Here is an 8,696-nt window from a genome sequence, read left to right on the forward strand (position 1 = left end):
ATTGCCAGTGTTGGCGGACACCAGAAAGCCGGTGTATCGTCTTAAGTAGTAAGCTAGTTAACTCATTTTTAATAATTAACTCTTAACTAGTAGAATTAGCCGCCTAGCTGGAATTGGAGATTTGTAGCTGGTTGTTACTAATAGACATATCAGTTTATAGACTTTCGAAAATGCGGTTACCCTTGGCAATGTGGCTCGGCAAAATTTGGCTTTTTCGACTAGTTACGCGCACTGGAGGGGTTGCTTGGCCTGCATGCTTTCGAAAGCGCATGCAGTTTCGCACGAAGCAGCCAGATTTTGTCGAGCCACAGCGGCGGGGTTATCGCGTTTTCGAAATTCTAAAAACTGATATGGCTATTGGTAACGACCGGCTACAAATCTCTAATTCCAACCAGTTGCCTATCTGTGTTAGTTAAAATGTTAGTTATCAGAAATTAGTCAACCAGCTTGCTACTTTGGGCAGTTCACCGGGTTTCCGTGTGTGCGTGCGTGCGTGCGTGTGTGTGTGTGTGTGTGTGTGTGCGTGTGTGTGTGTGTGTGTGTGTGTGTGTGTGTGTGTGTGTGTGTGTTATGCCTCTTTGACAAGGTGATGCATGTCACGCTTCGCTATGGGCTCCGTGTGCTGCAGTTTGGCGCGCGCGAGTGGCGCCACCTGGTTAACAGCGGTGGCTAAAGGCGGACGCAGCCAACGCAGCTCTCTGGTTCAGCTTGCAGTGAGCGAGGCGAGCGGTGAGGTGTTTCGTCCGAAGGCGAAAACAAACTTGGATAATTGTGGGTGCTCTACCTACTGCTGTGTTTACTCAATGTCATAACAGCTATAAAAACACTGCAGTCAAGGTACCGAATATATTTAAACGCTTTTCTTGGACATCGTGCATGCTCGCTCATGCACAGAGGGTATGCTGGAAATGAGTGCACTGTGGAATTAAATTCATGAGAGTGAACTGGGAAAGGTTTACATTAACTGGGGTGTTTCGAACGTGACATCATTGGTAGGAGCTGCTTTATGTCTTTATGTAGAGCGAAGGAATGCGTTCAGTCAGTCACAGGAAATGGTCTACGGGGAAGTTCTTGGAGCTAGCATCTGAAGTTTAAGCCTTCGTTTGCCATGCTCATCTGTGGTTCAGCGTGTCAATTTTGTTTCTAGTTTTTTTTTCGTGCGTGTGTGTATGCAGTGGGAGCGACGTCGTACTTCTGAGAGTGCTTATGTCGTATTTCACATTGTTTAACCTAAGCTTTTGTGTATTCATTTGCATCATTTTATTTCCTTCAGTGGTTTAAAGTTTTGTGTCTTTATTTGTTGCATTTATGAGATCTCAAATCCTGTTTTAGACGAATAAAAAGAAAAATAGAGAGTGGTTCAAATTTCTCTCTATATATATTTCTTAGATTTCACATCACTAAACCTTTAATTTCGGGAATTAATCTTTTGATTTTAACTAGGTTTACCGTCCCAACGCAACGAAGACTATAAGGGGCGCCATAGTAGGAGGTTCCAGATAATTGCAACCACTTGGAGTTCTTTAACGTGCACTGACATCGCGCAGTACGCGGTCCTCTAGAATTTTGCCTTCACCGAAATGCGACCGCCGCAACCAGGATCGAACACGAGTCATTTGGGTCAGCAGCTGAGCACCATAACCACGGAGCCACCGCGGCGGCCTTTCTATAGTTCAGTATTTACCAAAAGAGAAATACGACCAAAATAATTCATGTAATTGGTGTCTTCATGAAATTCCTGAAATGAAAGTCCTGTGGAAGATACCTAGCAAGAAACCCATCGTCTTCTTGAATGCTTAGAGCTATGCTTCTCTGATAGTTATACACAAAGTAAAGAAGTGTCGATCCTGCAGGATGTAGAGCACTATCATCTGATATATATGTGTAGTAAGTTTGCGTTTTTCGCATTTCTAGCCGACCATTCACATAGTTGATGCCACAGTGGATGTAAATTACATAGCTGATATCATAATTTGGGTCAGAGCCTTTTTTCTCAAACTGTAAAGGTACTTAATTAATCTCAATAAGCTCAACTGCGCTGCCAGATATTGCAGTGCCGTCGAGACTGCAACGCAATCATGGTTGCTCGGAATAGGTGATCAGCCCAACCTGAAAGCAATTGAAACGAAATGCAGCAGTGGTGGCGTCAAGGCTTTCAATGCGTTGAAATCCGCAGAGAAGAAGGCGTTGAGTTAGAATGGCATCGCGGTCAGTGCGCGTCTGCTATGCGACGCAGGGCCACCACGGCCAGTCTCGAGAGGGGCGCGCGCGCTCTCCCTTCGAGAGACCGGCCGTGACTGAGCGTCCGGTTAACGCAGCGAGTGCCACGAGGCGGCGCTGGCGATGTGGTCGCTGCTGGCGCCACCATACCAGCGTACGGAGCCCATAAGCGAGAGCCCCCGAGTACATACGGGGAACGAAAATTGTCGCTTGACGCACGGACCCCCCCCCCCCCCCCCCCTTACGACGTGAGCTATCGCCGGGAAGGCACCCACAGCTTCGCTTCCCGCCGTGCCTCGTGAACAAAAGCGCATTCCCAGGAAGGCCGTGACGGACACCTGTCATGGCGGACAGGCGGTACTCGCCAAGAATGTGGGAAGACAGGCGCTAGTGAACAAAAGCGCATTCCCAGGAGGGTCGTGACGGACACCTGTCATGGCGGACAGGCAAGACTCGCCAAGAATGTGGGAAGACAGGGGCGACCCTTAATCTGGTTTCCCGGAGCGACAGACGAACCCCTTCATGCTTATTAGCTGTTTCCCGCCGTCGGTAGCGCGGCAGCATCGTGGGCCCTTTCGCCCCCTCCTCTGTTGCTGACGGGCGACGCGGACCGATGGTGGGTGGCGGTATGCATGCCTGAGGCAAGGATTAGCTCCGAAGGGAGAGCCTGTGGATACTCTCACTTGAGAGAGAGTGGTGGCGTTTTTGTTGTTTATTTAGTTTGTATTGTTAACAAGACTCTGGGTTCGAGGCTAAGCCCAACCCAAGGGGTTGTCCCCATCTCGCATGTTATTTTTGATTGGAGAATTGATGCTTAGGGCGGGCCACTGAAAATGACCGCCCTTAGTCCTTTGTTAATCAAGTGCTTAAAAGCGCATATAAACGGATGCAAGCCAGTCTGAGCTGGGGTTCCATGCTTAGCATGTAACGTGATGCTACTTAGGCTCTAACCTGCGCGGTCGATGAGTAAAGTAGCGCAAAGCTTGTTCTTTTGTAAATTCAGTTCTGCTTTTTCCAGTTTAGCTCTCTGTATATAAATGCTGTAAATATATGCTCTGCTGTCATCATCTACAAGCTCGCCTCCTGTCCATCTTCCAAGCCGAACGACACTAGAGGAAGGGTTTGTGAACCATCCTCGAAGAAACGAACGACCTTTTGAAATTCTACTCTGACCTAGCAGGCATGGAAATCCAGGAGGCCTTGACTGAGCGTAGCGAGCCTCCGGCGACACCAAAGGTCTTTACGTTCGAGTTCGCCGTATGTTCCATGGTACTCCACTTATACGGCTCGAAGTCTGGCTTTTGACTCAAGGGGATAGCTTCACGCATGGTAGTATATCATGTTCATTGCAGTGTCTCGCTAATGCTCCTTCCAGCTTCACCTTGGAAGTTTTTCGTGCATTCGGAAATACGCGAAAGTGGCGTATAGGTCTCGGACTACTTGATCGGTTTCACTTCTGCCGTGACACCTTCCCTCTGGCACGGGAAAATTAGCCGCAAACACATTGGCGGCTAGCGAATATCCATTCAAGCTGTGTGGGTTATTTCCATCATTTCGTGCATGGCGCTTAGCACTCCTAAAGAAAACGCCAAATATGTCTTGTGCAGCAGTTTCTCTGCAACTGTTTACAAAAAATTATTTGCCAAATTTGATACCAACTCCCACTTAGAAGCGTTTTCTTTACTAAGTTTCAGTAGCTGAGAAATGAGCCCAGGATTCACGGAGGTCAAAACCACACTAGAAAATATCCCGGTTTTGTACGGAAGATCATGAAGATCGCAAGGGGTTGAAAAGCTTGGTGGAGTGGTTATTTAGCGCTGCTTTTAATTCATATCGCTTTGGCCCCCGCACGTCGCTGTCCGAGCCACGGTCATTGTAGAGCCTCATTAACCATATGATTTTTCTTCGTGCAAGAGCACATAAATTTTAACCAATTCACAAGCGTTCACGAGCCACGGCAGCCGACCGCAGTTCAGTAATGACATGTGGCAAGGAAGTTGTTGGCAAGTTACAAACTGCTACAGCTTGAGCGCATTGCCGTGAAAACTCGCATCACCTGATTAATAATGTCTTGTTTAGATGTATCTGCAGGAGATATCAGAATACTAGGCCGGAATAGACGGTTCTTTCTGCGGTTATGTGACAAGTAATTGCGTTTTAATAATGGTAAAGCGAACACGAAACGAAAAGAAATGACATTGGGACACGGCACTAAGCAGAGATTCTGAAGAAACATCAGCCCCAGTGAATTATTTGCTCTCACACATACACACAGCCGCGGTTTTCGCCCACTCAACACAAAACACGCGATAACAGTGCTGCACTTTGTTCAAGGCGCGAATAATCAAGCACGTGGCAGTCGAAAGTCTCGAAAACAAACTCCACAACCAAGTGCCAAAAAGTTACGTGAGTGTTCAGTTAAACAGTCTACACTTAATGCACAAAGCTGTAAACACATTTTATTTTGAATTTCATGCGCAATATTTTAAACCTTGCACATAATGTGACTCTTGTTATAGGCGCAAACACCGTTGTGGTGTATTATGCCAGCAACACTGATCGTCGTCGCCATTTCGCAAGGGAGACTTGATATTGGCAACAAAGTGACTCTTTCGAAGCATCAACAAATCACAGACTGCTCGCCTTCGCAAAGCAGGACTTGGGCATGGACCCATCGTTTTCACCACATAAAGCGTCATTTTGTCCTGGATACATGACACATCTCTGAGTTTTCGCCGCAGTGCTGCATGAAATTCGGCATTGCAAAGGTAGGGGCTCCCTGTTTTCCTCTGACTCCGCAGCAACAAGCCACAAAAACTCACTACCACTGCACCACATGCACTGTGTACAGTGCATGAGATGCGTCTGTATACAGTGTGTAAAAAGTTCGGCTTCAAGGATTAAGAAGAAATACCAAGAGCAGTACTCAAAATTCAATATTGTGGACGGGTTATGCGGCTAGGCGGACGCAGACAGTGAGAAAAATTGCCATCGTTACGTAAGTATTTAGCTATAGTTGATTAATTAACTTTTCATTCACTAGAGTTAACGTGCATGTTTAAAATAAAAACTTACGAGGCAGTCGCATTTATTTTGTACAATTTTAGTAACGCGCCTATGTCCCCAGATATGCATGTCTAAATTTTCACTCCAAACCGTGTAATTACGCATGCGAGACCACGGCACGCCGCGTGAGGCTTCCTCCCTGATGAGACAGAACTGTTGCGTATGTCGCTCCGCCTGACGAGAATGTGGAGCTGCAGGTGATGGTGATAACTTTTCGTTCTTGGCCAGCGAAGCCGAAGAGTCACTCTGCCGTGGGGCGAGCGCTGTTTGTTTGAGCGATTGCTTCCTAAGCGGGGGATAACACGCGGTGCCCCGCGTAGGCTGCGCCTACGATCAAGCGCAGCAATTCCACACTGATGGCCAAGAGCGAAAATTTGTAACCGCCGCCTGCAACTCCACGTTCAATGTCAGTCCAAGCGCCACACGCAACAGTTGCGTCACTTCAGGGAGGAGCTTCTTGCCGAGCGCCGCGATCCTGAATGCCTAATCAGACGGAGAGGGCTGAAAATTTAGACGTGCGTATTTCAAGACACAGACGTGTTACTAAAATTGAACAAGATGGAAAAGTCCTTGAACACCACTGCCTTGAAATTTTCAGTAACGCCCTAACTACAGTAAATAAGAAGTAAATTTTAGCTAATTACTCAGGTTACGATGGCAGATTTCTAACTGTGTGTGTCCGCTTGGTCGCATAACCAATTTACAATAATTTACAATTCACATTTTACAATAATAAAAAAATATTAAAGCCTAATTTTCAACACCATGTATAAAATAGTGTCGGCAAACTTACAGCTGTAGAACTGTGTTCCAGTATCCATTAGAAAAACAACACGCTAATTTCGACCCTACCGGAGAACTGCAGCCGAAGTAAAAAAAAATAATAAAAAGATTGTATAGATTATACCAAGAGTAGGTGTAAGCGCGAAATGCATTACAGAAAAGCAGTAGCTCATTGACGGTCGGAGCCGCACACCTGTATAGTCCGGCGCCTTCGGCTGCTGAACGAACGAATGACAGATGAGGATGACGACGCTTTATACCGCGTAGCGCGAGAGGCGATGGCCGCGTTATCCAAGGGATTGGAAAATGTTGGTGCTCTGTTTGCATTGGCGCTGGTTCGACTCCAGCTCGGAGCTTAAGTTTTCTTCTGCGGGATACTATTTTAAACTTTCGAAATGTTTCCGATAAGTTCCGTCGCATGTTCCGTCCCTGGTTCCCCGCGGTTCCCAACCGACGTTCGCCCAGGTTTGTGGCTGAGAAAAGGAGCTTAAAGCATTTCGTCACCGCCATTTGCAAACCAGGCTTCTTGCGTTACAGAGGCGGACACGCTATAGCGAAGCGTGACATGCATCACTTTGTCAAAGAGGCATAACACACACACACACACACACACACACACACACACACACACACACACACACACACACACACACACACACACACACACACACACACACACACACACACACACACACACACACACACACACACACACACACACACACACACACACACACACACACACACACACACACACACACACACACACACACACACACACACGCACACGCACACACACGCACGCACGCACTCACAAACGGAAACCCGGCGAACTGCCCAAAGTAGCAAGCTGGTTGACTAATTTCTGATAACTAACATTTTAACTGACACAGATAGCCAACAGGTTGGAATTAGAGATTTGTAGCCGGTCGTTACCAATAGCCATATCAGTTTTTAGAATTTCGAAAACGCGATCACCCCGCCGCTGTGGCTCGACAAAATCTGGCATGCATCGTGCGAAACTGCATGCGCTTTCGAAAGCATGCAGGCAAAGCAACCCCTCCAGTGCGCGTAACTAGTCGAAAAAGCCATTTTGCCGAGCCACATTGCCAAGGGTAACCGCATTTTCGAAAGTCTATAAACTGATATGTCTATTAGTAACAACCGGCTACAAATCTCCAATTCCAGCTAGGCGGCTAATTCTACTAGTTAAAAGTTAATTATTAAGAATGAGTTAACTAGCTTACTACATAAGACGATACACCGGCTTTCTGGTGTCCGCCAACACTGGCAATACTACGCCGAAAAAGCGATATTTTACCAAAGAAAGCCTATTTCTGAAAAGTTTTGAAAGTGTTCGCTGAAACACCCGGCATATAACATTGTCGTAGTGTGCTATGAACTACTCGGTTTCCTGGAATGTCATAATTGTCATCATCAGCCTGTTGGAAAGCAGTGGTCTACACAACCACCAGTTTAAAAAGTTAACTATAGCTCTTGGCAAAATTTTGTTTTCACCGTAAATGGTCGGCAAGGAATGGCCCCCCCCCCCCCCGCCCCCTTTATGCAAGCTTTTATCAAACTATAAATCGCCCGTTTAGGACTTCTATCATACATTTATTACTCAGTAAAGTAGACATATATCGCATGAGAAAAGAAAACTTGCGTCAAGCTCCTCTAAGTGGGGTGATGACGATAGCGGGCGGCCGTGTTTTAGGGTTAGAGTGGGTTTAACATGGATCCTTCCTCCATGGCGTCGGCGAGAGCAGGAAATTGGGAGCGAGAAAGAACAGTAAAATAATAAAACGAGGATGAGTGTGAGGATATTAGGGGAAGGCGAGCGAGGAGAATGCAAGACTCAGGGTACTTTTCCTCCTTTGGCCGCAGCCACCCCGGACACTAAACTTAAACGGGTTGAGCGGAGTGTGTATCCATTCTGTTTACTCGTGGCTCATGGTATGACGAGAAAAAAAAAAGCGGCGGTCTCGTGGAGGTGCCGGGGATCGAACCCGGGGCCTTTCACATGCAAAGCGAACGCTCTACCACTGAGCTACACCCCCGCTCTTCTTCCATCGGCGATTAAGTGTACAACTTCGCAGGTACCGCAGTAGGCCGTTCGTTTGCAAGCATTACGTCTACTGTGCAACACCAGATCGGAAGCTGGAAAGTCGGAAAGGAGCCCAGGCCCGCCTCTCTCTCTCTCTATCTCTCTACCTGCCTCGCACGAGCACACATACGAGATTATAATGCCCACGAAACTTAGACAATAAAGTAGCAGCTGTTAGCCCAATGTGGAATGACGCTGTCAAGTTAAAGCCCTTCGAGGGTTGAACACACAAGCACGCACGCAGTTTATGATAGATATGCACGCACTAGAAGAAACAAAACGATTATTAATTAGTTACAGCTGAAGTGTACACGAAAAGTAAAGACTACCGTAGAAAATCAACGGGGAACGCTTTGACGATAGCAAAAACGTGAACAGAAACAAAAGTACGCGTGTGCCGTCAGTATACGCTACTGACAGCCCGACTCGGGCTGACGCTGTCAAACGAATCATCTCTATTAAAGGGGTTGTGAAAAGAAAATGAAGCCGCCCGGTTGTAATTTTCTTTTATTCAATAAAT

The 8,696-nt window shown here is 46.8% G+C and overlaps 1 non-coding gene across 1 annotated transcript; it reads right to left on the reverse strand.

Moving 5' to 3' along the window:
• Positions 1-8,057: 8,057 nt before the first annotated feature.
• Positions 8,058-8,129, reverse strand: TRNAA-UGC (transfer RNA alanine (anticodon UGC)). The gene has a single exon. It is a non-coding gene; the product is annotated as a tRNA-Ala (tRNA).
• Between the last annotated feature and the right edge of the window lie 567 nt (positions 8,130-8,696).

The sequence above is a fragment of the Amblyomma americanum genome, chromosome 1, assembly GCF_052857255.1.
Source record: "Amblyomma americanum isolate KBUSLIRL-KWMA chromosome 1, ASM5285725v1, whole genome shotgun sequence".
Lineage (NCBI taxonomy): Eukaryota > Metazoa > Arthropoda > Arachnida > Ixodida > Ixodidae > Amblyomma > Amblyomma americanum.